General features: G+C 43.6%; 1 protein-coding gene across 1 annotated transcript in view; it reads left to right on the top strand.

Annotated features, from left to right (window-relative positions):
* LOC147688656 (uncharacterized) overlaps positions 1–23,892 on the top strand; it is an 88,585-nt gene that overhangs the window by 31,725 nt on the left and 32,968 nt on the right. Inside the window, exons 2-6 of the mRNA XM_086939960.1 lie at positions 7,434–7,542; positions 9,536–9,603; positions 20,580–20,692; positions 21,909–22,017; positions 23,236–23,345. The gene's annotated coding sequence lies outside the window, so the exon portion shown is untranslated. The remainder of the gene's footprint in view (positions 1–7,433; positions 7,543–9,535; positions 9,604–20,579; positions 20,693–21,908; positions 22,018–23,235; positions 23,346–23,892) is intronic.

The raw sequence follows: 23,892 nt of genomic DNA, 5'->3' as shown, positions 1-23,892 counted from the left end.
TTAGAATCTGTTAGTCCTAGTTTTTAACATTCCCAATAACTGTAGCATAAACCTTCACCCCTTAAATGATCAGATCACTGATTGCTATTAGTGTACCATGATCTAAAAGAATTCCAGTGAGAAAGGTGCACTGTCACTTGGCTGCCAAAGAGATCTGTCTGTATACGCCCTCATATAGGTGCTAGAGTTGTGTCGAGGTTGGAAGAAAATGAGGCCTAGGATTGAGAGAAGAATGCCAGGTTGAGATTAAAATTGAGGTTTGAATTTTTAGTGATCTTTGAATTTTCACAATATCCCAGCCATAAAATAATTATTAACGCTTGATAAAACATTTATTTTGTAGTGTTGCATTAGCTTGGAAATATTCAAGTTCTACTAGGGGACTTTTCAATCTACGGATTATACTGAATGGCCATCAGAGGCAGGGTTGCAGAGGAGAATTTCTCTGAGTTGCAGAGACAAAAAAAAATACAAAAAAACTCCATCAGCTTCGGCATGCCTCTATCAATTTATATGCTAAGTCAAACTCTCATTTAATCATTTTGCTGTTATTGAAAGAAGTTCATTGCATCTGATGGCTCTCAGTACCTTTTAGTGGGGTCTTCCACATAAATAGAACTTTTCAAGATGGTAGCAAAAGACATGACGCTATGGTAATCATGATAGTTTATCAAAAACTTTGACTGTCTACGTGCCTGACAAAACCTTTTTTAGATACTTGCGCTGGCAGTATGTCCTCAGAGTTAATTACCTTCTTTCAGGCTGGAATGAGTTGTCTTAAGTTAGAGCAATTAACTTACACATGGATGAAAGCTATTTAACCTGTTTCCCTGTATTCTGAGTATGGAAGTCTTATAGTCCAGATGGACTGCTGTTTAAAGACTGTTCTTCTAATGCTAGCCCACTTTAAATAGGAGTGCAATGCTTTCAATGGTGCAGAGTTTTGTCCCATTGTATCTCCTACTTGCCTGCAGTCATAATGACAGAAAGTTACCTAGTAGGTCATTGCTGATGTCTCCTCGTCCTGTACAATTCTCATCCAGGGCGATGGGTCAAGTGGTGCCCTTACATCATAAAGCTACAGCAGGATGTAATTTGACATGATGGCAAATCAGTTGCCTGTGAAGATGGACTGCTTTTTAAAAATGGGGTTCTTGTACCTCCAGCACCCTTTCAAATGGGGAGCCCAATGTTTTCAATGTTGCAGAGTCCTTTCCCATTACACCTCCTACTTGGCCTGCAGTCATAATTGCAGAGCGTTACCTATGGCGGAATTCCTAATGCCTCATTGTTCTGTGGAATTGTCACCCATGATGATTGGTCAAATGGTGCCCTGACATCATAAAGCTAAAGCAGGATGTCATCTGACATGAGGGCAAGCAATAGGATACATGTATCATGTTATTGAAATGGGTAGCAGGGTAGCCAGGACTCCCAGATGAAAGGCAAGGATGGCGAGAGGAGCAAAGGAAGGTCAATATTTGAGACTTAATTATTTGAAGGTGTCGGTGATCACAATATTCTCAGGCTCTCTATAGGTTAACTTATAGGGATGTGCAAGAATGAAGATGTCAGAATCTGTGGTTCATAGTTTTTTTCATTACCACTAACTGTAGCATAAACCTTCCTCCATAAACTTATCAGATCCCTTAATGGTCATTGGTGTACTATTGATGGAGCAAGGTTTCTCACAATTAGCGACTTGCTTGTATTCATGAACCTCAAATAACTTTAACTATGTAATCAACCTGTTTTTTGTTACTAATATTGCGCATTTTACACTACAAGTGGTGTGCCAGAGAAGCTTGCTTATGAATTTATTAATCCTAATACGCTTTTTCATTAAAATGGTCGCTGCTACATGGGAAATTAGTCTGCACATGTGTCGGTCATACTCATGTGATGATGACGCACTCGCCGTTCTGGTGGGAATTTATTGCTCATGCGAAATGCACTTAAAATGGCTGCTTTGTGTTTTCACATGCTCTGAGTTTGCATTGCTGGTTTTGCAAAACCGTTTGTTCTGCACTTACCCTAATGCAATAGTTATTATAAAGTAAGGGATATAGTATAGCCATTTCATGGTATACAGTGTAATCTTTTATTCTGTGTTTCTAAATTGTTTTCGCTTGCTTTTCATGTATCATATTCTTTGGACCTGGGTGGTGCTTACTACCCCATCTTTGAAGCCCGTATGGTACCGGTCATGTGATGGGGGAAAAGAAAGCCATGCAGCAGTGGAACCCAGCCAGCTGGCAGCCTCGCCCAAGATGCTCCTGGGAACCGATCTGTAACCCAGCAAGACAAAGCTGAACTGTACCTGAAATTGCTACATTTGTAATAAACTGCTGTGTACTCGATTGTTCTCTGTAAGACATGCCATGGGAAACTAGAATGTAAGGGGTGGGTACGAAAACTGAATTTTAAGCCTGAGAAAGTCTAAAATTTAGGTGGTGTGATGACTTAACCTCCTCCTTTGTCCAATCAGAATTTGGGGATCCTTACACTTGTAACATTGGGGGGTGGTACACTGACCCAAAAAAGTTTAACTAGCCTAGGTTTAGCTAGAGAATTTGTCAGACTTGTCCGAATAGCTGACCTGTCACTGACCCAACGCACTCTGTAGGTGACTGATACAGAGAGCTGCGGAGCACTCTGTCCGTATTTTCCACAGACCCAGTCGGGGTTTTGGGGAACCTTAAGTGCTGGTGAAGCACTTTGCTGGGAGATTCGAAAATCCAATCGGGGTTACTGGCAGATTCCTTGCAGAGAGGGAGTAGCGCAGGCATTGCAACCGAAGCTGCGGGTATTGGTCATACCCTTTGGTGAACCCGGTCCTGATCCAAATTCTGGGGCTATCCTGTCCTGACTGTCCATGAGCTGTACCTGCTCGCCTACTGGTAACCTAAGTCCTTGAGGGTCCTTTCCCGTCTTTCCGAACTGACCCGTGGCCAGGGTTGGTCTTCATTCTATCCTAGGTAAATATAAGTCTGTGTGGGTGTTTGTTTATCTAAACTTTCTTTCCTCTAGTCTCGAATAAAGCATAATTGCATACGTTCCGTCTCCTCCCTTAGTCTATAAATGAGATTTTCATGTATTTGTCTATTATGTTCCACTTTTCTACCTACCTTTAGTCAAATGCAAATCGTCCAATTCCACTGTGAATGGAAGGCCAAGACGAAATCATTGTAAAACTTGCTGCAAAGTATGTTTGTGTAGTATAGCAATAGTACTTATATTACGGATAGGACTAACCATAACTATTCCTTACATGATGGGTAAAGATACTAATTTGTACCCTACTAAATCAGTGACAAAAGACCCAGAAGAGCTGCAAACGAAAGATACATCACAAAAGAATAGAAAAACAAGGGAAAACACTTCTCCTTAGACAAACTGGAATGGACTTAGATGCATCAGATGAGGAAGGACTACATTATCACAGAATAAAGAACAGAACTCATTTAAATGTATTTGCAAACTTGTTAGTACACTACGTAGAAGCAATGGAAATCGTAGACTGTTACGTCTGTATGAAGCTACCTACTTCAGTAGCTGAGGGTGTGACCTACCATCATTTACCACTAACATATGGAATTTCCTGTAGTTTTTTAGCTAGTTTATTCTATAACAGAGGACCGTTTCAGTACTATTATTCTAACTCAGACATGATATTTTCTGAACTTCCTATACGTGGAAATCTGAATCCTGTACATACTAGGAGTGATGTAACACGTTATATGGGAGAATACTTTCTAACCATAGGTACAATAGATTTAGGTGAAGCACATAGAGATAACTTAACATGTTCATTACATGAACAAGAGAAAATGTTTCTAAATATGGCAGAGAAAAGAAGAGAAAGTTTCCAAAGAAAAGCAAATGATAAAAGGCAGAAAACTCCTAATTGAGCTGAAAACATGGGGAGCACCTCAAATGGTGGAGCTAATCCTGCGTTGTTACTGGATTTCGAAAAGAAAGGGAAACTTTGTCTTCATAGAGAAAAGACTAGTTATTATAATAACATATTCATTGGTTCCAGTGAATGCGAACACAATTGCAAGGTAATTGGAGGTTGGGGTTTCAAAAATGGGTCAGAACCTGTGTTTCCTGGAATTTATTATATATGTGGAAACGAGGCTTATTTCAAATTGCCGGATCACTGGCATGGAAGCTGTTATTTTGGAATTGTCTTCCCAAAAATATACCATGTGAATGAAGTCGCTGGAAGCAATGAAAACACTAATGGATTAGTGCGTAGTAAAAGAGAAAATGTAGGAGAAATATTAGGTGATATACTTAGTGCATTGATACCTGCAGTGGGAGTGACTCTGAATACACACAGAATTTGCAAATTGTCTACAGTAGTAGATCGGTTATCAACTGACACTGCTGCAGGTTTCCTGTTGGTCAATACCGAAATGGTTGCGATCAGATCTATGGTTTTACAGAATAGACTTGCTCTTGACATTCTATTGGCAAAAGAGGGCGGAGTCTGTGGAATGTTGAAAGCGCAACATTGTTGCACTTACATTCCTGACAAAAGTGTTAAAATTAAGAAATATGTGAGAAACATAACTAATTTGGAAAAAGAGCTCAAACCACTGGAGGTTGATAGTGCCTGGAAGAGACTAACTGATGGTCTCTCCTATGTAGGTAATCGGTTTTCTAACATAGGTAAAAGTCTTGTGAGTAAAATACTGATGCCAATAGCGGGAATAGGCTTATTTGTGCTCATCATAATAATTTGCTGCAAATGTCGAAATCACAAAAAGAAGTATGCTGTGAATAAGAGAGGAATGAAACACAATGTTGATGAACTTGAATAAGAAGAGCTGAATAATCAGATTTATAAAAGGCTGAAAAATTCTCATCCTAATAAAGATGCAGAGAAAAGGCTGAATAAAAAGTTTGAAGAAATTGAATTGGGTGAACTGTGAAAAGTTGGCATCTGGTTCCATTAATAGTAATGATAGTAAATATCATCAAAGAGGGGATTGATGGAGCAAGGTTTTGCACAATTAGCGACTTGCTTGTATTCATGAACCTCGAATAACTTTAACTATGTAATCAACCTGTTTGGGTGTTACTAATATTGCAAATTTTTCACTACACGGGGGTCCCAGAGTAGCTTGCTTATGTAAATATGAATCCTAATATGCTTGTTCATTAAAATAGCCGCTGCTACGTGGGATATTAGCCTGCGCATGCGTCGGTCATACCCATGTGATGGTGAGGCACTCGCAGTTCTGGTGGGAATTTATTGCTCATGCGCAATGCACTTAAAATGGCTGCTTTGTGTTCTCACATGCTCTGAGCTTGCATTGCTGCTTTAGCAAAGCCGTTTGTTCTGCACTTACCCTAATGCAATAGTTATTATAAAGTAATGGATATAGTATAGCCATTTCATGGTATACAGTGTAATCTTTTATTCTGTGTTTCTACATTGTTTTCGCTTGCTTTTCATGTATTATATTCTTTGGGCCTGGGAGGTGCTTACTAACCCATCTTTGAAGTCCGTATGGTACCAGTCATGTGATGGGGGGGGAAAAGAAAGCCATGCAGCAGTGGAACCCAGCCAGCTGGCAGCCTCTCCCAAGATGCTCCTGGGAACCGACCTGTAACCCAGCAGGACGAAGCTGAACTGTGTCTGAAATTGCTACACTTGTAATAAACTGCTGTGTACTCTATTGTTCTCTGTAAGACATATGCCATGGGAAACTAAAATGTAAGGGGTGGGTACGAAAACTGAATATTAAGCCTGAGAAAGTCTAAAATGTAGGTGGTGTGATGACTTAACCTCCTCCTTTGTCCAATCAGAATTTGGGGATCCTTACACTTGCAACATTGGGGGGTGGTACACTGACCCGAAAAACAGTATAACTAGCCTAGGTTTAGCTAGAGAATTTTCCCGACTTTTCTGAATAGCTGACCTGTCACTGACCCAACGCACTCTATAGGTGACTGAACTCAGAGAGCTGTGGAGCACTCTGTCCGTATTTTCCACAGACTCCGATGGGGTTTTGGGGAACCTTAAGTGCTGGCGAAGCACTTTGCTGGGAGATTCGAAAATCCAATCGGGGTTACTGGGAGATTCCTTGCAGAGAGGGAGTAGCACAGGCGTTGCAACCGAAGCTGCGGGTGTTGGTCATACCCTTTGGTGAACCCGGTCCTCATCCAAATTCTGGGGTTATCCTGTCCCGACTGTCCATGAGCTGTACCTGCTCGCCTACTGGCAACCTAAGTCCTTGAGGGTGCTTTCCCGTCTTTCCAAACTGACCCGTGGCCTGGGTTGGTCTTCATTCTATCCTAGGTAAATATAAGTCTGTGTGGGGGTTTGTTTATCTAAACTTTCTTTCCTCTCATCTCGAATAAAGCATAATTGCATACGTTCCTTTTCCTCCCTGTCTCTATGAATGAGATTTTCATGTAATATTTGTCTATTAGCATGTTTCACTTTTCTACCTACCTTTAGTCAAATGCACATTGTTTTCTTATATAGTTTAGGTTCCATTCTTACCCTCCCTATAGAGAATAAGCAGTTCTGGATAAATCAAATTGCATAAGTTGCGATTCCTTTGAACCGTTAGGGAATTTTGAAAGTCTACTTTGATTAGCATGTACCCTTTCCTTACCCGCCTTTAGTGAAGTTGTGAAAGTCTGTTGATCTAAAATAGCGTGTTCCTTATTTTCTTCTTCCCTTTAATTTCCGATTTCTAAATGATTCTTTGCCTCATTCATAGCTATACGATATTTCTAATTCTAGTTATAGACAGTTTGATCTGTGTCAATCTTAGGCTCATGGCATATGATGATGATGATTAGATAAAGATTTTCAAAACTTCCTGAGTTTGTGGTTATTATAAAGAGTACAAACAATATTGAAACTGTATATTGTATTGTGTTGTCTACTTACTCCACAGCTAGCTCCTTGATCCATTGTGATCTTGGGTACCTGTGACGAGGATTGGTAAGTCAGGTACACGGAAATAATCAGAAAGGAACTGAATTGCTGGTAGTAGTGTGTAGGTTACCTGATTAAAGTGTACAATATTTTTATGGGCCCAAGTGTGCATATTTGGTAAGAAAATTAGTCGGGTGACCTGCGCGCTCTATCACATTAACCTAAAAGAATTGCAGTGAGCAGGGTACGCTGTCACTTGGATAGCAATTAGATATTTTTATCTACGTTCTAATATAGATGCTAAAGTTGTATAGAGAGTGGTAGCAACGGAGGCTTAGGATGGAAAGGTATTCTAGGTTGAAAATAAAATTGAGATTTGAATTCTTTGAGCTATGTATTTTCACCATGTTACAGACGTCATAGTACCGATTGATAACCCTTTACCAAAAACTGATTGTTGTTGTGTTGCATTAGTTTGGTAATATTCAAGTTCTGTTAATAGACTAACAGTGGACTTTTCCATTTGCAGAATATATTGAATTACCAGCAGAGGCAGTGTTGCGGAAGAACATTTCTCAGAGTTGCTTGGGACAAAAAAAAATTTCATTAGCCCTCTGCTTCATTTACCAATTTACATGGTGAGTCAAACTCTCAATTTATTATTTTGCTTGTCCTTAAAAAAAGTTAATAGCATGTGACGGCTCTCTGCTCCTTTTAGTGGAGTCTTCCGCATGAATATTATTTATCAAGACTGAAGCGATATGGATGGAGTTAAGGGCATCATGATAGCTTTTCAAAGACGTTTACTGTCTACAAGGCTGACCATCCTACTTTAAATATTTGTGCTAGTAATAGGTCCTCAGAGTAAATTAATGTCTTTGAGGCTGGAATGAGGTGTCCTATATTAGAGCAATTGACTTACTCTCACATGGAAAGAAGCTATTTTATCCTTCCTCCCTTCACACTGAAAGTGGGACTCTTATACTCAAGAAAATTGCTCTTTAGGATACTCTGTGTTCTTGTACCTAGGGCTCCCTTTCAAATGGGGAGCCCAATGTCTTCAATGTTGCAGAATCCTTTCCCATTACACCTCCTACTTGGCCTGCAGTCATAATTGCAGAGCGTTACCTAATGCGGAATTCCTAATGCTTCATTGTTCTGTGTAATTGTCACCATGACGATTGGTCAAATGGTCCCCTAACATAAAGGTACAGCAGGATGGCATCTGACATGAGGGCTAGCAATAGGATACATGTATCACGTTATTGAAATGGGTAGCAGGGTAGCCAGGACTCCCAGATGAAAGGCAAAGATGGTGTGATGATCAAAAGAAGTGCAAGTGCATTATTTGAGACTTATTCATTTGTTTGAAGGTGTCGATGATCACAATATTTTCAGGCTCTCTATAGGTTAACTGATAGGGATGTGCAAGAATGAAGATGTCCGAATCTGTGGTTCATAGTTTTTCTCATTACCATAAACTGTAGTATAAACCTTCCTCCATAAACTTATCCGATCCCTTAACCCCTTCGACGCTGATGACGGAGTGGTTCCGTCATCTGCATCGGTTGGGGTGTGCTGATGACTGAACCGCTCCGTCATCAGCACAGCGCACAGCGTGCGCCGACGTATTCAGAAAGCGCTGGATGCGCTGGAAGCCATTTGTTTCCAACGCGTCCAGCGGGAAGGGTGAGTCTTTGTTGCTCCGGTGAGGCGGGGGGCCCGTTTCTTGGTGCCTTTAGGCATCGGGGGGGGGGAGGTAACCGTGTTTCCTCTCCCCTGATGTCCCAATGCACGGCATTCCTGGTGCACGATCGCGCACAGCGTCCCGATCGTGCACCAGGAATGCCCCACTAGACACCAAGGATTGCTTGTGTATTTTTTTGTGCAGGAAGCGAACCCTTGGGCAAGAGTCTCTTCCTTAGGGGGCCAAATTACTTTACAGACTTTTCTGCCCCCCCCTGGGGCAGATTGGCTGTTTTTTTGGCCGATCTGCACCCAGATGGGGCAGAAAAGCCCACTAGACACCTCGGATGTTATTTAATTTATAAAGGAAGCGACCCCTCGGGTAAGTGTCGCTTCCTAGTGGCCCACAATTTTTTTAGACTTTTCTGCCCCCCCTGGGGACAGTTTGGTCATTTTTTGTGCCTAATCTGGACCAGGGGGGGGGGAGGCAGAAAAGCCCACTAGACACCAGGGATGTTATTTAATTTATGAAGGAAGCGACCCCTTGGGTAAGGGGCGCTTCCTAGGGCCCAAACATTTTTTTTGACTGTTCTGCCCCCCCCTCGGGGCAGATCAGCTGTTTTTTATACCGTGTCTGGACCCAGGGGGATAGAAAAGCCCACTAGACTCCAGGGATTATTTTTTTTTTTTTTTATAGGAAGCGACCCCTTGGCCAAGGGTCGCTTCCTTGGGCCCGTTTGTTTTCAAAAGTATGTTCTGCTGTGTCTTTATTTGGCCTCTCTGCCCTCAGTAGGGTTGCTTCAAGGGGGCCCACGTTTATAATGATTTATATTCTGCCCCCCATGGGGACAGACACCCCATTTGTGACATACCCTGTGACATAGCCTGTTGTAATGTTTGTTGTTTTTGTTTCTTCTAATGTGTATTGTTTTATTTTCTCTTTAGATTGTTGCAGTGTGCGGTTTCCGCTACTGGTGGTTCTGTTCTGCTGTTTGTGTAGTTGCATGTGTTTGGTAAGAGACCTTTTTTTGTTCAATTGTAATGTAATTTTTTTTGCAAAGTGTGTAATAATAAGAGTATGTTTGGTTTCTGTTTTTTGTGATTGTAAAACATGTTTAGCATTTGTTCTTGATGTGTACTTCTGTAGATGTAAGTTTTTTTTCTTCTTTCTAGTGGGATATTGTTGCCTATTTGCAGTGTCTTTGCAGAGTAGGTGCTGGTGAGTGTAGCTGTCTCTTGTAAGTGAATTGTATATTTTTTCAATATATAGATATTTGTGATAAAGGCTTACTTTTTTTACTCACTTTGCACAGTGTTGGGGTTGTTGAGTTGTTTCTGCAGACTCCTTTATTTGTAAGGATAATGGCTAGCCGCCGGATTACTGCTCAGCAAGTTATTGGAATGCTTTTTGTTTCTTCCTCTGAACATGGTCCAGAGACTGACTCTGATTCTGAGCCAGAGGTGGGAGGTGAAGATTCAGGTAGTGAGTTTTCTCTACACATGGCTTCATCTGATGATGATGATACTTTTGGTGTGGATGAAGGGCCTGTGGTTGCGGAGGACATTGCTGTGCCAATAGTGCAGCAAGAGGCATCTGGGCTGCAGCCTGGGGCTGCTAGACTTCCAGTTGGTGTAGTGAGACAAGAGGCAGCTAGGCGGCAGCCTGCGGCTGCAAGACTTGACGTTGAAAGTTCTGATCTCTGGGTTGCACCAGGCATTGTGCAGCCGGCATTGCCTGAATTTACTGGTGTTCCAGGATGTAGGGTGAACACTGAAAACTTTTTGCCAATTGATTTTTTCAAGTTGTTTATGGATGTGTTTTTGGCAGAGATTGTAGAGCAGACTCATTTGTATGCATATTTTTTTTTGTGGGTGAACAGTGCCAGCCTTAAGCCCCACGCTAGAGCTACCCGGTGGACTCCCACAAATTTGGATGAGATGAAAAAGTTTTTGGGTTTAACTTTTTTTGATGGGCTTGCTTAGGAAACCATCAATGGCTTCATATTAGACTACTAGTCCCTTGATGGCAACAGCTATATTTCCGGCAGTCATGAGTCGTGATAGGTATTTGCTTCTGCTTCGGATGATGCATTTTATTGACAATAGTTCTGCTTTGGTACGAGATCACCCTGATTAGGACCGTCTTTTCAAGATTCGACCTGTCATTGATCATTTCGTTGATCGATTTCCTGAGATCTTTTATCCTAGGAAAGAAATTGCAGTGGATGAGTCTTTGCTGTTGTTCAAGGGCCGCTTGGTATTTCGGCAATACATTCCTAGTAAGAGGGCACGCTATGGAATTAAGCTTTATATGCTGTGTGACAGTCGGACTGGATATGTCTCTAATTTCAGGGTGTACACCGGTAAGGAATCCAGGATTAACCCCCCTTGGTTGTCCGTCGACTTTTGGAGTGACTGAGAAAATTGTGTGGGAACTTGGTCGAGGATTTTTTAACAAAGGCCATCATTTATATGTAGATAACTTCTACACTGGTGTGCGGTTGTTCAGGGAATTGGCCAAAGTGGACACTGTTGCTTGTGGCACAATCCGCTCAAACCGTAAAGGTTTCCCAAAAGAACTGGTTTGTCAAAAACTGGCTCGGGGACAGTGCAGTGTATTGCGTTGTGAGGAGCTTCTAGCTGTAAAGTTTTCAGACAGGAGAGATGTCTCCATGTCGACTTCCATACATGATGAAAGCACTGAACCGGTGACTGTTTAACCCCTTAAGTGCTGCTGACGGCCAATGGTCGTCAGCAGCGCTACCTCCCCAGTGCTGCGCACGACCATTGAACGTCCATTCAGCACTAGTTCTAATGGACAGCGCAGCACTGGGGAGGAATGTGTAATAGCAGCTATGAGGTTAAGGTCAGGTTGCAGAAGCGCGCAAACCTGTGTGCATTTTTGACTATAATAAGCACATGGGTGGTGTTGACAGAGTAGATCAGAGGTTGGAACCGTATGCTGTTCTTCGTAAGGCTTACATTTGGTACAAGAAGTTGGCTATCCATCTTTTCCACTTGGCAACCTTTAATGCTTTTGTTGTGTTCCAGAAATCTTGTCCCCAGACAAAGATGACTTTTGTAAAGTTTCAGGAGTCTGTATAAGGCAGCCTTGTTTTAGTGGAACAGGCAAGTGTTCCTAGATTTGGAGTGGTGGAGGATGTTGCCAGATTGAAAGATCGCCACTTTCCTGATCAAATTCCTCCTACAACCTCAAAAGACTTTCCCAGTCGGAGATGTAGAGTCTGTTGGCGTAGAGGTTTGCGGAAGGAAGTTCGTATGTATTGCCCCGACTGCCCTTCAAACCCTGGGCTCTGTGTACCTGCTTGTTTTAGATTGTACCACTCGCAAAATAATTTTTGGAGCATCCATGAGTGTTAAAGTGAACTGGTTGGTCTTTATTCTTTAAAACTTATTGTTCAGTTTCAAAGTTGGCATTTGTGTAGTGTTTTTAAATGTAGTTGTTGTGTTAGTAGATTTGTATCAATTTGCAATTTTATTTAAAAAAAATAAAATAAAGTATGATGTTGGTTTGCGTGTAGTGTCCATTGTCTGACGGTGTGCATGGTTTGGCACTTGGCTGGCGGTGTCTGTGGACTGGTGCTTGTCTGGCGGTGTCCGTGGACTGGTGCTTGGCTGGTGGTGTGCCTGGACTGGTGTTTGGCTGGTGGTGTGCATGGTCTTGCACTTGCCTGTTGGTGTGTTTGGATTGGTGCTTGGCTGGTGGTGTGCGTGGTCTGGTGTTTGGTTGGCGGTGTGCGTGCTCTTGCGCTTGCCTGGCGTTGTGTTTGGATTGGTGCTTGGCTGGTGTTGTGCCTGGATTGGTGCTTGGCTGGCGGTGTCTGCGGACTGGTGCTATCCTGGCGGTGTGTGTGTGGACTGGTACTTGGCTGGTGGTGTGCGTCATCTGGTGCTTGACTGGCGGTGTATGTGGTCTGGTGCTTCGCTGGTGGTGTGCGTGGACTGGTGCTTGGCTGGCGGTGTGTGGGAAGTGACTTAATGCTGGTTACTACACACAGTGCTGGTTGAGCGCCACTCCATGTAATCCATGAGTTTGTGTAGGTGCTGTGTCAGGAATGTGGGCGTGTGAAAGTGATGGGCCCTTGATTGGCGTTGTCTGCTGGTGGAAGTGTAGTAATGTGATGGGTCCGCGGCTGGCAGTGTGAATGTTTTGTATGTGTCACTTGTATGAAAGGTGTATGAATGGCCTGTAAAGCGGTTGGTGCCTTGTCGTGGCTTTACAACTCACGAGCTGTGAGTCAATGGTTCAGTTTCTTGTCCTTTCCATTATTAACAGTGTATTTCATTTTTTGTGAAATCACTTGCTAATACATTGGTATATACTGAACCATCACTCACCCTCGTGCCAAATCCAACCAGTATGTGTGTGTGTTTGAGGAATAGATGGCTGTGTAGGGATCTTGTTTTTCTTAGTCTCTGTGCCAAGGAGTACATTCCGCTTACGAATAACCTGCCAATTGTAGATATTTTTGAAAACCCAAGGGACAACATGGTGGTGTCTCTCTGGTAAAATCTAGTAATTAGTTGTATCCATAATATCCTGCAAAACTCACAATGTCCGTCATATTTTCCTTGCAATATTGCGCACAAATTGTCAAGCTGCACAAGTAAACCACTAATTTTGTCAAACCTAATTGGTTTAGCTAGGGGGGGGTCACAAGGGTTTTTCACTCCTTCCTTGGTTGCCATCTAGGGAAACCTAGCATACCCACACATTTTTGGAAAGTAGACATCCGGGAGCTTTCAAGGGGAACATTTGTGTTTGGAAGTGTGGCATCACTGGGCTCACACACATTTCCACCCACCCAGCGTTCCCCCAGGTCTCCCTGAAAAAATGGTACCTCACTTGCCTGGGTCTGACAGGAAACAGCGCAAAACGCAACATGGTCGCACCTCCATTTCGCAGTGAAAATGTGCCCTTTTTTGGCAAAGAGCCTAACTTTCGTTTTTGAACCCTAGCTCTGCCAGCACCTAGGGAAACCTAGCAATCCTATACATTTTTGAAAACTGCACACCCAGGGGAATTCAGGATGGGGTGACTAGACTGCCTACCACTAGGTTCTGTTACCCAGAATCCCTTGCAAAGCTAAAAAATTCATCAAAAAAATGCATTTTCCTCATATTTCTGTGGTGGAAAGTTCTGGAATCTGCGTGGATCAACAAATTTCCAGCCACCTAGCGTTCCCCCAGGTCTCCCAAAAAAAATGGTACCTCACTTTCCTGGGTCTGCCTAGTGCATGCGACAGGAAACAGCACAAAACGCAACGTGGTGGCACCTCAATTTCGCAGTGAAAATGTGACCTTTTTTGGCAAAGAGCCTACCTTTCGTTTTTGAACCCTAGCTCTGCCGGCACCTAGTGAAACTTAGCAAACCTATACATTTTTGAAAACTAGACACCCAGGGTAATTCATGATGGAGTGACTCGACTGCCTCCCAACAGGTTCTGTTACCCAGAATCCCTTGCAAAGCTAAAATATTTACAAAAAGAACGCATTTTCCTCACATTTCTGTGTTGGAAAGTTCTGGAATCTGCATGGATCAACAAATTTCCACCCACAAAGCAATCCCCCAGGTCTCCCAAAAGAAATGGTACCTCACTTGCGTGGGTAGGCATAGTGGCTTCAAGAGGAAAAGACCCAAATCATATGGTGGAGACTTAAATTTTAACTTTAGCCAAACTACCTTGTTTTTTGGGGGGGGACCTGAGTTTTTGGCCCGGTGCTCGGCGGCCATCTTTGGAAACTAACCAACCCAAACAGTTTTGCAAAGTAGACACCCGGGGGAGTCCAGGGAGGTATAGCATGTGTGGATGCCCCAATGTTTTCCTACCCAGAATTCCTTGCAAACCTTTAAATTAAGTAAAAAAAACACTTTTCCATACATTTGTTAGTGGGATCTCTGTGCGGACACAAATATCCTACCACCATGCGTTCCCCTTGTTCCCCTGAGTAAAATGATACCTCACTTGTGTGGGTGGGCCAAAGCGGAACAGGCCAAAAATATAGTTTTAAGAAATTGTAGTTTTTGGGGCTGTCAAATTAACCACATAGAATTCTACTGTTTTAGGGTCATCCTAGTCAGAGGCCTTTGGCCCACCCACACAAGTGAGGTATCATTTTACTCGGGAGAACAAGGGGAATGCTGGGTGGTAGGCAATTTGTACCGGCATGGAGATCCCACGAACAAATGTATGGAAAGGTCGTTTTTTTAACATAAGTTTAAGGTTTGCATGGAATTCTGGGTAGGAAACCGTTGGGGGACCCACGCATGCCATACCTCCCTGGACTCCCCCGGATGTCTAGTTTTCAGAACTGTTTGGGTTTGGTATTTTCCAAAGATGGCCGCCGAGCCCTGGGCCAAAAACTCAGGTACCCCTCTCCCAAAAAAGAAAATAGTTTTGCTAAAGGTATTTTTTAAGTCTCCACCGTACGATTTGGCCCTTTTCCTTTTGCAGCCACTATGCCTACCCACGCAATTGAGGTAACATTTTTATCAGGAGACCTGGGGCAATGCTGGGTGGGAGGAAATTTGTGTGTGCCCAGTGATGCCACGCTTTCCCACACAGAAATGTGTGAAAATCTGATTTTCTTTAGATATAGTTGAGGTTTGCAAGGGATTCTGGGTAAAGGGACGTTGGAGGATTCACGCAAGCCATACCTCCTTGGAAGCCCCCGGGTGTCTACTTTTCAAAAATGTGTGGGTTTGGTAGGTTTCCCTAGATGGCCGCCTAGCACGGGGCCAAAAATGCAGGTAACCCTACTTGCAAAAGCTGTTGGTTTTCACATAGGCAACCTACAGTGTTTACCTAGATGGCTGTCTAGGACGGGGCCAAAAACCCAGGTAACACCCCTTGCAAAAGTTGGATGGTTTTGACATAGGCAATTTGCCTATGGGAAAACCAACAGCTTTTGCAAGTGGGTTTACCTGCGATTTTGGCCCCGTGCTAGGCGGCGATCTTGGGAAACCTACCAAACCCACACATTTTTGAAAAGTAGACACCCGGGGGCTTCCAAGGAGGTATGGCTTGCGTGGATCCTTCAACATCCCTTTACCCAGAATCCCTTGCAAACCTCAACTATATCTAAAAAAAATCCAATTTTTCACACATTTCGTTGTGGGAAAGCGTGGCATCACTGGGCACACACAAATTTCCTCCCACCCAGCGTTCCCCCAGGTCTCCCGATAACAATGGTACCTCACTTGCGTGGCTAGGCATAGTGGCTGCAAAAGGAAAAGGGCCAAATTGTACGGTGGAGACTTAAAAAATACCTTTAGCAAAACTATTTTCTTTTTTGGGGGGGGGAACCGGAGTTTTTGGCCCAGGGCTCGGCGGCCATCTTTGGAAACTACCAAACCCAAACAGTTCTGAAAACTAGACACCCGGGGGAGTCCAGGGAGGTATGGCATGTGTGGGTCCCCCAACGTTTTCCTAACCAGAATTCCATGCGAACCTTAAACTTGTGTTAAAAAAAACACTTTTCCATACATTTGTTCGTGGGATCTCCGTGCCGGCACAAATTACCTACCACCCAGCGTTCCCCTTGTTCTCCCGAGTAAAATGATACCTCACTTGTGTGGGTGGGCCAAATATCCTGTGACTAGGATGACCCTAAAACAGTAGAATTCTATGTGCTTAATTTGACATCCCCAAAAACTACAATTTCTTAAAACTACATTTTTGGCCTGTTCCGCTTGGCCCACCCTCACAAGTGAGTTATCATTTTACTCTAGGGAACAAGGGGAACGCATGGTGGTAGGATATTTGTGTTGGAACGGAGATCCCCCGAAAAAATATATGGAAAAGTGTTTTTTTACCTAATTTTAAGATTTGCAAGGAATTCTGGGTAGGAAAACGTTGGGGCATCCCCACATGCTATACCTCCCTGGACTCCCCTGGATGTCTACTTTGCAAAACTGTTTGGGTTTGGTAGTTTCCAAAGATGGCCGCCGAGCCCATGGCCAAAAACTCAGGCCCCCCCCCCCCCAAAAACAAGGTAGTTTTGCTAAAGGTAAAATTTAAGTCTCCACCATACGATTTGGGCCTTTTACTCTTGCAGCCACTAGGCCTACCCACGCAAGTGAGGTACCATTTTTATCGGGAGACCTGGGAAAACGCTGGGTGGGTGGAAATTTGTTGATCCATGCAGATTCCAGAATTTTCCACCACAGAAATGTGAGGAAAATACATTTGTTTTTGCAAGGGATTCTGGGTAACAGAACCTGGTGGGAGGCAAGTGAGTCACCCCATCCTGAATTCCCCTGGGTGTGTAGTTTTTAAAAATGTATAGGTTTGCTAGGTTTCCCTAGGTGCTGGCGGAGCTAGGGTGCAAACACTACAGCTAGGCACTTTGACATAAGAGTCAATTTTTAACTGCAAAATTGAGGTGTCCATTGCTTTTATTAGCAGAAGGCTGACCCCCAGAGAAAAACGTTGGTCAGCCATTGAGAGGGAGGCCTTTGCTGTGGTGTGGGCCCTGAAGAAGTTGAGACCATACTTGTGTGCCACTCACTTCAAGATTCAGACCGACCATAAGCCCCTCTTATGGCTTAATCAGATGAAGGGTGAAAACCCCAAACTACTCAGGTGGTCCATTTCCCTACAGGGGATGGACTTTACAGTGGAGCACCGCCCAGGGACTGACCATGGCAACGCAGATGATCTCTCCAGGTACTTCCACTTAGAACATGAAGATACAACTGGTCAAGGTTAGTCTAATGTCCCTACGTTTGGGGGGGGGGGGGTTGTGTAGGAGAGTTGGGTCTGCTATCCTATGGTCACCCCAAATTTTTGCTTTTTGCTTCACTGGTTTATGACTTAATGTGGCTGTGGGCCTGCTAATAAGACCCACAGCCTGCTGTTCTCTCTCTAAATTACAGCCAATGCACCCTAGGTGCATTACGACTTGGAACTGGTTCACCTTATTGACCCCTGTAACAGTGTACCCTAGGTACCCAGGGCATAGGTGTTTCGAAGGCCTACCAGGGGCTGCAGCATGTATTGTGCCACCCCTGGCCTGGCCTCCATATTTGACACAACTGGCTGATCACTCAGCTGGGGTAAGTTGGTGTAATCACTTCTTACTTGGATATAGTATCCCTATATTTAACCTTAACTGGACACATGTTAATCTGTAAGCCATTCCTATGGAAGGCCCCTGTAATCCTGGGTGCAGAGTGCGTGGTTACATGTGAGATGGTGCTCTAGCATGAGCTGAGCCTGTCTGCAGCTGTCGGGAACAGCTCCCTTAGCTGTTCCGGGATATTGCCATACCATATACTCTTAAATGCATTATAATCCTCGCGGTTATATGCTAACTTCGGTTTGGCTGTATCAAAACATGTCGAGTAAGGTGTCTTACGATTTGAAATACTATCCCCTCGACAGTTCTGTCGACGGGGATAGCATTCCCCCCCTTCTACAGGGACACAACATGTGTGTAGCCTTAACCCCGGTTAAAGTTAACCAGAGCCTCAGCATCACAAAATGGACGCTGCCACCACAGACACAAGTCTGACCTCCTGCTGCTGGGAGTCCTTCCAGCGAGGAGGGCCTGGACAAAGGGTTTCCTGCCTGGGGAGGTGCGAGCACCACCCCAGACAGGATTTTGTGTATTGGGTAGGACAGGGCTGAATAGATTGAGACATGCCCGGGGCACACAAGGTGTCCCCGTGCATAAGCCAGTCCAAACCGGTCCTGGGACATTCCAGACCCAGGCCTGGCGAGGAGCTGGACAAAGGAAAGGGGCTGTAACCGAACCCTTTCTGGTCCCACCCAGAGGAGGGACCTAGCAGGTGATCCACCCCTCAGATTGGGAATAAGAGTAGGAGCAGTGCCCTAGCACCTCAGATCATTCTGAATCAACTTTAAACTAAGAAGACGACTGGACTTCGACATTCTGCTGCACAGAAGACTGAAGAGCATCTCCCTTGTGGCCTAGGAGTGGACACCCTGTGAACACAAGCACCAACCAGCAACTCGACGTCTGCTTTGCTGCCGCCTCCCGCCGGAGCCTGAGCCCAGAGCCTGACAAGACCCAAACTCCCAGACTTCTCACAGCCCGATCCACAGTCCCTGCAAAGAAGGGACCCGTGGAGGCACCGAGAGACCTGGGACCGGACCTCTTGGAAGACACTCGAAAAGCTGACTGCGCAGCATCAGAGGCATCCTCGATGTTGTGCTTTCAGAACTGAGAACCACCACCACCGTGCAGCCCTTGCACCGAAGATCAGCCCCCCAGCATCTCCACGATCTGCGTGGGGCCCTTTTGCATTGTGCCACTTGACGCGCCATCCCGGCCACTAGCCACGTGGTCAGCGGCCATCTTGGCAACAAAACCGAAGAACTACACTGCGGGTCTGGTTGCGCCAGACTTGCCCTCGCTTCTGTAAAAAGGAGCACCCGCTCTGACCTTGCTGGTCCGAGTGATTAGCCTTTTTTGACTCCTGCGTGGGTTGCATTAGCCAAGGCCTGTTTGCTTCAATCAAGTTGCCGACAACGCCAACAGCGAGAAGCCTGCGTGGGACAGCTCGTGACCGACTCCTGGACTTCCTCGACCCCCAGTGTCCACGTGGCTGCAGAGAGAAGCTACACCTCAACGCCTGTTTGCACCCGACATCTCCTGGTTCCAATCTGGTTCCACGGTAGTCACTGGCTACTGACTTTGAACATTGTCCCCTCTGCTTTCAGGTCTTCAGAACTTCAGATCCATCCTTGGATCCACCGGAACTCTTCACATCGAGCCGCCTGCAGCATCTTTAGTTTCAAGCACCATCGACCAGCGTGACGAAACACAACACGACTTCGACCCTATGCACCTGCTTCCTGTGGGTGGGGTAACTCAGCAACGCCGGTGTTCCCACACTGGTACACACCTCTAGGGCCTGTGTCTCAAGTTTCATCTTTCTAGGTCACTGGGAAGGTTCCTAACTAACTTTCTAACTTTTACGCACCATAGACTTTGCATTGGTGAGTGCGTGCACTTTAAACACTGCACCCGAGTCCCGTGGGCCTTTCCTGACTTAGTCACTGCTAGTCCCGAACAGCTCCAGCGATTTCCAAGGCCCTAGGCCTGTTTCCCTATCGATTGGTATCTCTTATACCACTTTCCTAGTATATGGTTTAGGTGGCCCCTAGGGCTCATCCATATTGTTCAACTTTTGTGTATTTTAAACTGTGTTTTGTTTAACGCTTGTGCTTCTGTGCTCATAAAGAGTCCAGGGGATTTTATAGTTAATAAATATATATATATATTTTCAATATATATCTGTGTGGTGTCCTTTCATTTGGTATTCAAGGGGGTTGTGTATGGTAATACAGCTGGCTTCACATGCCTTTCAGAGTTTAGCCTAAGGCTGCTTTGTCCACGTTACCACTAGGATAACTGGTCTATAAGGTTGACTTACAACCGATCATCATAAGGGTTGCTTGGCATGGTACAGGGTGATCACTAGAATTAGTGAGCATCACATACCAGGCCAACTTCTCACATCGGTGATCACAATATTCTCAGGTTCTCTATGGGTTAACTGATAGGGATGTGCAAGAATGAAGATGTCCGAATCTGTGGTTCATAGTTTTTCTCATTACCACTAACTGTAGCATAAACCTTCCTCCATAAACTTATCAGTTCCCTTAATGGTCATTGGTGTACTCTAACCTAACAGAATTGCAATGAGCAGGGTACGCTGTCACTTGGATAGCAATTAGATATTTTTATCTACATTCTAATATAGATGCTAAAGTTGTATAAAGAGTGGTAGCAACGGAGGCTTAGAATGGAAAGGTATGCTAGGTTGAAAATAAAATTGAGATTTGAATTCTTTTTGAGCTATGTATTTTGACCATGTTACAGACGTCATAGTACTGATTGATAACCATTTACCAAGAACTGATTCTTGTTGTGGTGCATTAGTTTGGTAATATTCAAGTTCTGTTAATAGACTAACAGTGGACTTTTCCATTTGCAGACTATATTGAATGACCAGCAGAGGGAGTGTTGCAGAAGAAAATTTCTCAGAGTTGCTGAGAGAAAAAAAGACAAAACTTCAGCAGCCCTCTGCTTCATTTAGCAATTTACATGGTGAGTCAAACTCTAAATTTATCATTTTGCTGGTCCTTAAAAAAAGTGCATAGCATGTGACGGCTCTCTGCTCCTTTTAGTGGCGTCTTCCGCATGAAAATTATTTATCAAGACTGAAGCCATATGGATGGCGCTAAGGGCATCATGATAGCTATTCAAAGACATTTACTGTCTACAAGGCTGACAATCATACTTTCATTACTTGTGCTAGTAATAGGTCATCAGAGTAAATTAATGTCTTTGAGGCTCGAATGAGGTGTCCTATATTATAGCAATTGACTTTCTCTCACATGGGGAGAAGCTATTTTAACCTTCCACCCTTCACACTGAAAGTGGGACTCTTATACTCAAGAAGGGTTGCTCTTTAGGATACTCTGTGTTCTTGTACCTCCAACCCCCTTTCAAATGGGGAGCCCAATGTCTTCAATGTTGAAGAGTCCTTTCCCTTTTCACCTCCTACTTGGCCTGCAGTCATAATTTCAGAATGTTACCTAGTGCGGAATTCCTAATGCCTCCTTGTTCTGTGTAATTGTCACCCATGACGATTGGTCAAATGGTGCCCCGGCATCATAAAGCTACAGCAGGGTGTCATCTGACATGAGGGTCAGCAATAGGATCCATTTATCATGTTATTGAAATGGGTAGCAGGGTAGCCAGGACTGCCAGCAGAAAGGCAAAGATGGCGAGACGAGCAAAAGAAGGGCATTATTTGAGACTTAATTATTTGTTTGAAGGTGTCGGTGATCACAATATTCTCAGGTTCTCTATAGGTTAACTGATAGGGATGTGCAAGAATGAAGTTGTCCGAATCTGTGGTTCATAGTTTTTCTCATTACCACTAACTGTAGCATAAACCTTCCTCCATAAACTTATCAGATCCCTTAATGGTCATTGGTGTACTCTAACCTAACAGAATTGCAGTGAGCAGGGTACGCTGTCACTTGGATAGCAATTAGATATTTTTATCTACATTCTAATATAGATGCTAAAGTTGTGTAAAGAGTGGTAGCAACGGAGGCTGAGGATGGAAAGGTATGCTAGGTTGAAAATAAAATTGAGATTTGAATTCTTTTTGAGCTATGTATTTTCACAATGTTACAGACGTCATAGTACTGATTGATAACCATTTACCAAAAACTGATTGTTGTTGTGGTGCATTAGTTTGGTAATATTCAAGTTCTGTTAATAGACTAACAGTGGATTTTTCCATTTGCAGACTATATTGAATGACCAGCAGAGGGGGTGTTGCAGAAGAAAATTTCTCAGAGTTGCTGAGAGAAAAAAAAAACTTCAGCAGCCCTCTGCTTCATTTAACAATTTACATGGTGAGTCAAACTCTAAATTTATCATTTTGTTGGTCCTTAAAAAAAGTGCATAGCATGTGAAGGCTCTCTGCTCCTTTTAGTGGCGTCTTCCGCATAAAAATTATTTATCAAGACTGAAGCCATATGGATGGCGCTAAGGGCATCATGATAGCTATTCAAAGACATTTACTGTCTACAAGGCTGACAATCATACTTTCATTACTTGTGCTAGTAATAGGTCATCAGATTAAATGAATGTCTTTGAGGCTGGAATGAGGTGCCCTATATTAGAGCAATTGACTTTCTCTCAAATGGGGAGAAGCTATTTTAACCTTCCACTCTTCACACTGAAAGTGGGACTCTTCTACTCAAGAAGGGTTGCTCTTTAGGGTACTCTGTGTTCTTGTACCTCCAGCCCCCTTTCAAATGGGGAGCCCAATGTCTTCAATGTTGAAGAGTCTTTTCCCATTACACCTCCTACTTGGCCTGCAGTCATAATTTCAGAGCCTTACCTAGTGTGGAATTCTTAATGCCTCCTTGTTCTGTGTAATTGTCACCCATGACGATTGGTCAAATGGTTCCCTGACATCATAAAGCTACAGCAGGATGTCATCTGACATGAGGACCAGCAATAGGATACATTTATCATGTTATTGAAATGGGTAGCAGGGTAGCCAGGACTGCCAGCAGAAAGTCAAAGATGGCGAGACGAGCAAAAGAAGGGCATTATTTGAGACTTAATTATTTGTTTGAAGGTGCCGGTGATCACAATATTCTCAGGTTCTCTATAGGTTAACTGATAGGGATGTGCAAGAATGAAGATGTCCAAATCTGTGGTTCATAGTTTTTCTCATTACCACTAACTGTAGCATAAACCTTCCTCCATAAACTTATCAGATCCCTTAATGGTCATTGGTGTACTCTAACCTAACAGAATTGCAATGAGCAGGGTACGCTGTCACTTGGATAGCAATTAGATATATTATTATCTACGTTCTAATATAGATGCTAAAGTTGTATAAAGAGTGGTAGCAACGGAGGCTTAGGATGGAAAGGTATGCTTGGTTGAAAATAAAATAGAGATTTGAATTCTATTTGAGCTATGTATTTTCACGATGTTACAGACGTCATAGTACTGATTGATAACCATTTACCAAAAACTGATTGTTGTTGTGGTGCATTAGTTTGGTAATATTCAAGTTCTGTTAATAGACTAACAGTGGATTTTTCCATTTGCAGACTATATTGAATGACCAGCAGAGGGAGTGTTGCAGAAGAAAATTTCTCAGAGTTGCTGAGAGAAAAAAATAAACTTCAGCAGCCCTCTGCTTCATTTAACAATTTACATGGTGAGTCAAACTCTAAATTTATCATTTTGCTGGTCCTTAAAAAAAGTGCATAGCATGTGACGGCTCTCTGCTCCTTTTAGTGGCGTCTTCCGCATGAAAATTATTTATCAAGACTGAAGCCATATAGATGGCGCTAAGGGCATCATGATAGCTATTCAAAGACATTTACTGTCTACAAGGCTGACAATCATACTTTCATTACTTGTGCTAGTAATAGGTCATCAGATTAAATGAATGTCTTTGAGGCTGGAATGAGGTGCCCTATATTAGAGCAATTGACTTTCTCTCACATGGGGAGAAGCTATTTTAACCTTCCTCCCTTCACACTGAAAGTGGGACTCTTATACTCAAGAAGGGTTGCTCTTTAGGATACTCTGTGTTCTTGTACCTCCAGCCCCCTTTCAAATGGGGAGCCCAATTTCTTCAATGTTCAAGAGTCCTTTCCCATTACACCTCCTACTTGGCCTGCAGTCATAATTTCAGAGCGTTACATAGTGCGGAATTCTTAATGCCTCCTTGTTCTGTGTAAATGTCACCCATGACGATT

This window comes from Lissotriton vulgaris, chromosome 10 (genome assembly GCF_964263255.1).
Source record: "Lissotriton vulgaris chromosome 10, aLisVul1.2, whole genome shotgun sequence".
Lineage (NCBI taxonomy): Eukaryota > Metazoa > Chordata > Amphibia > Caudata > Salamandridae > Lissotriton > Lissotriton vulgaris.
This window is presented reverse-complemented; position numbering and strand designations above follow the sequence as displayed.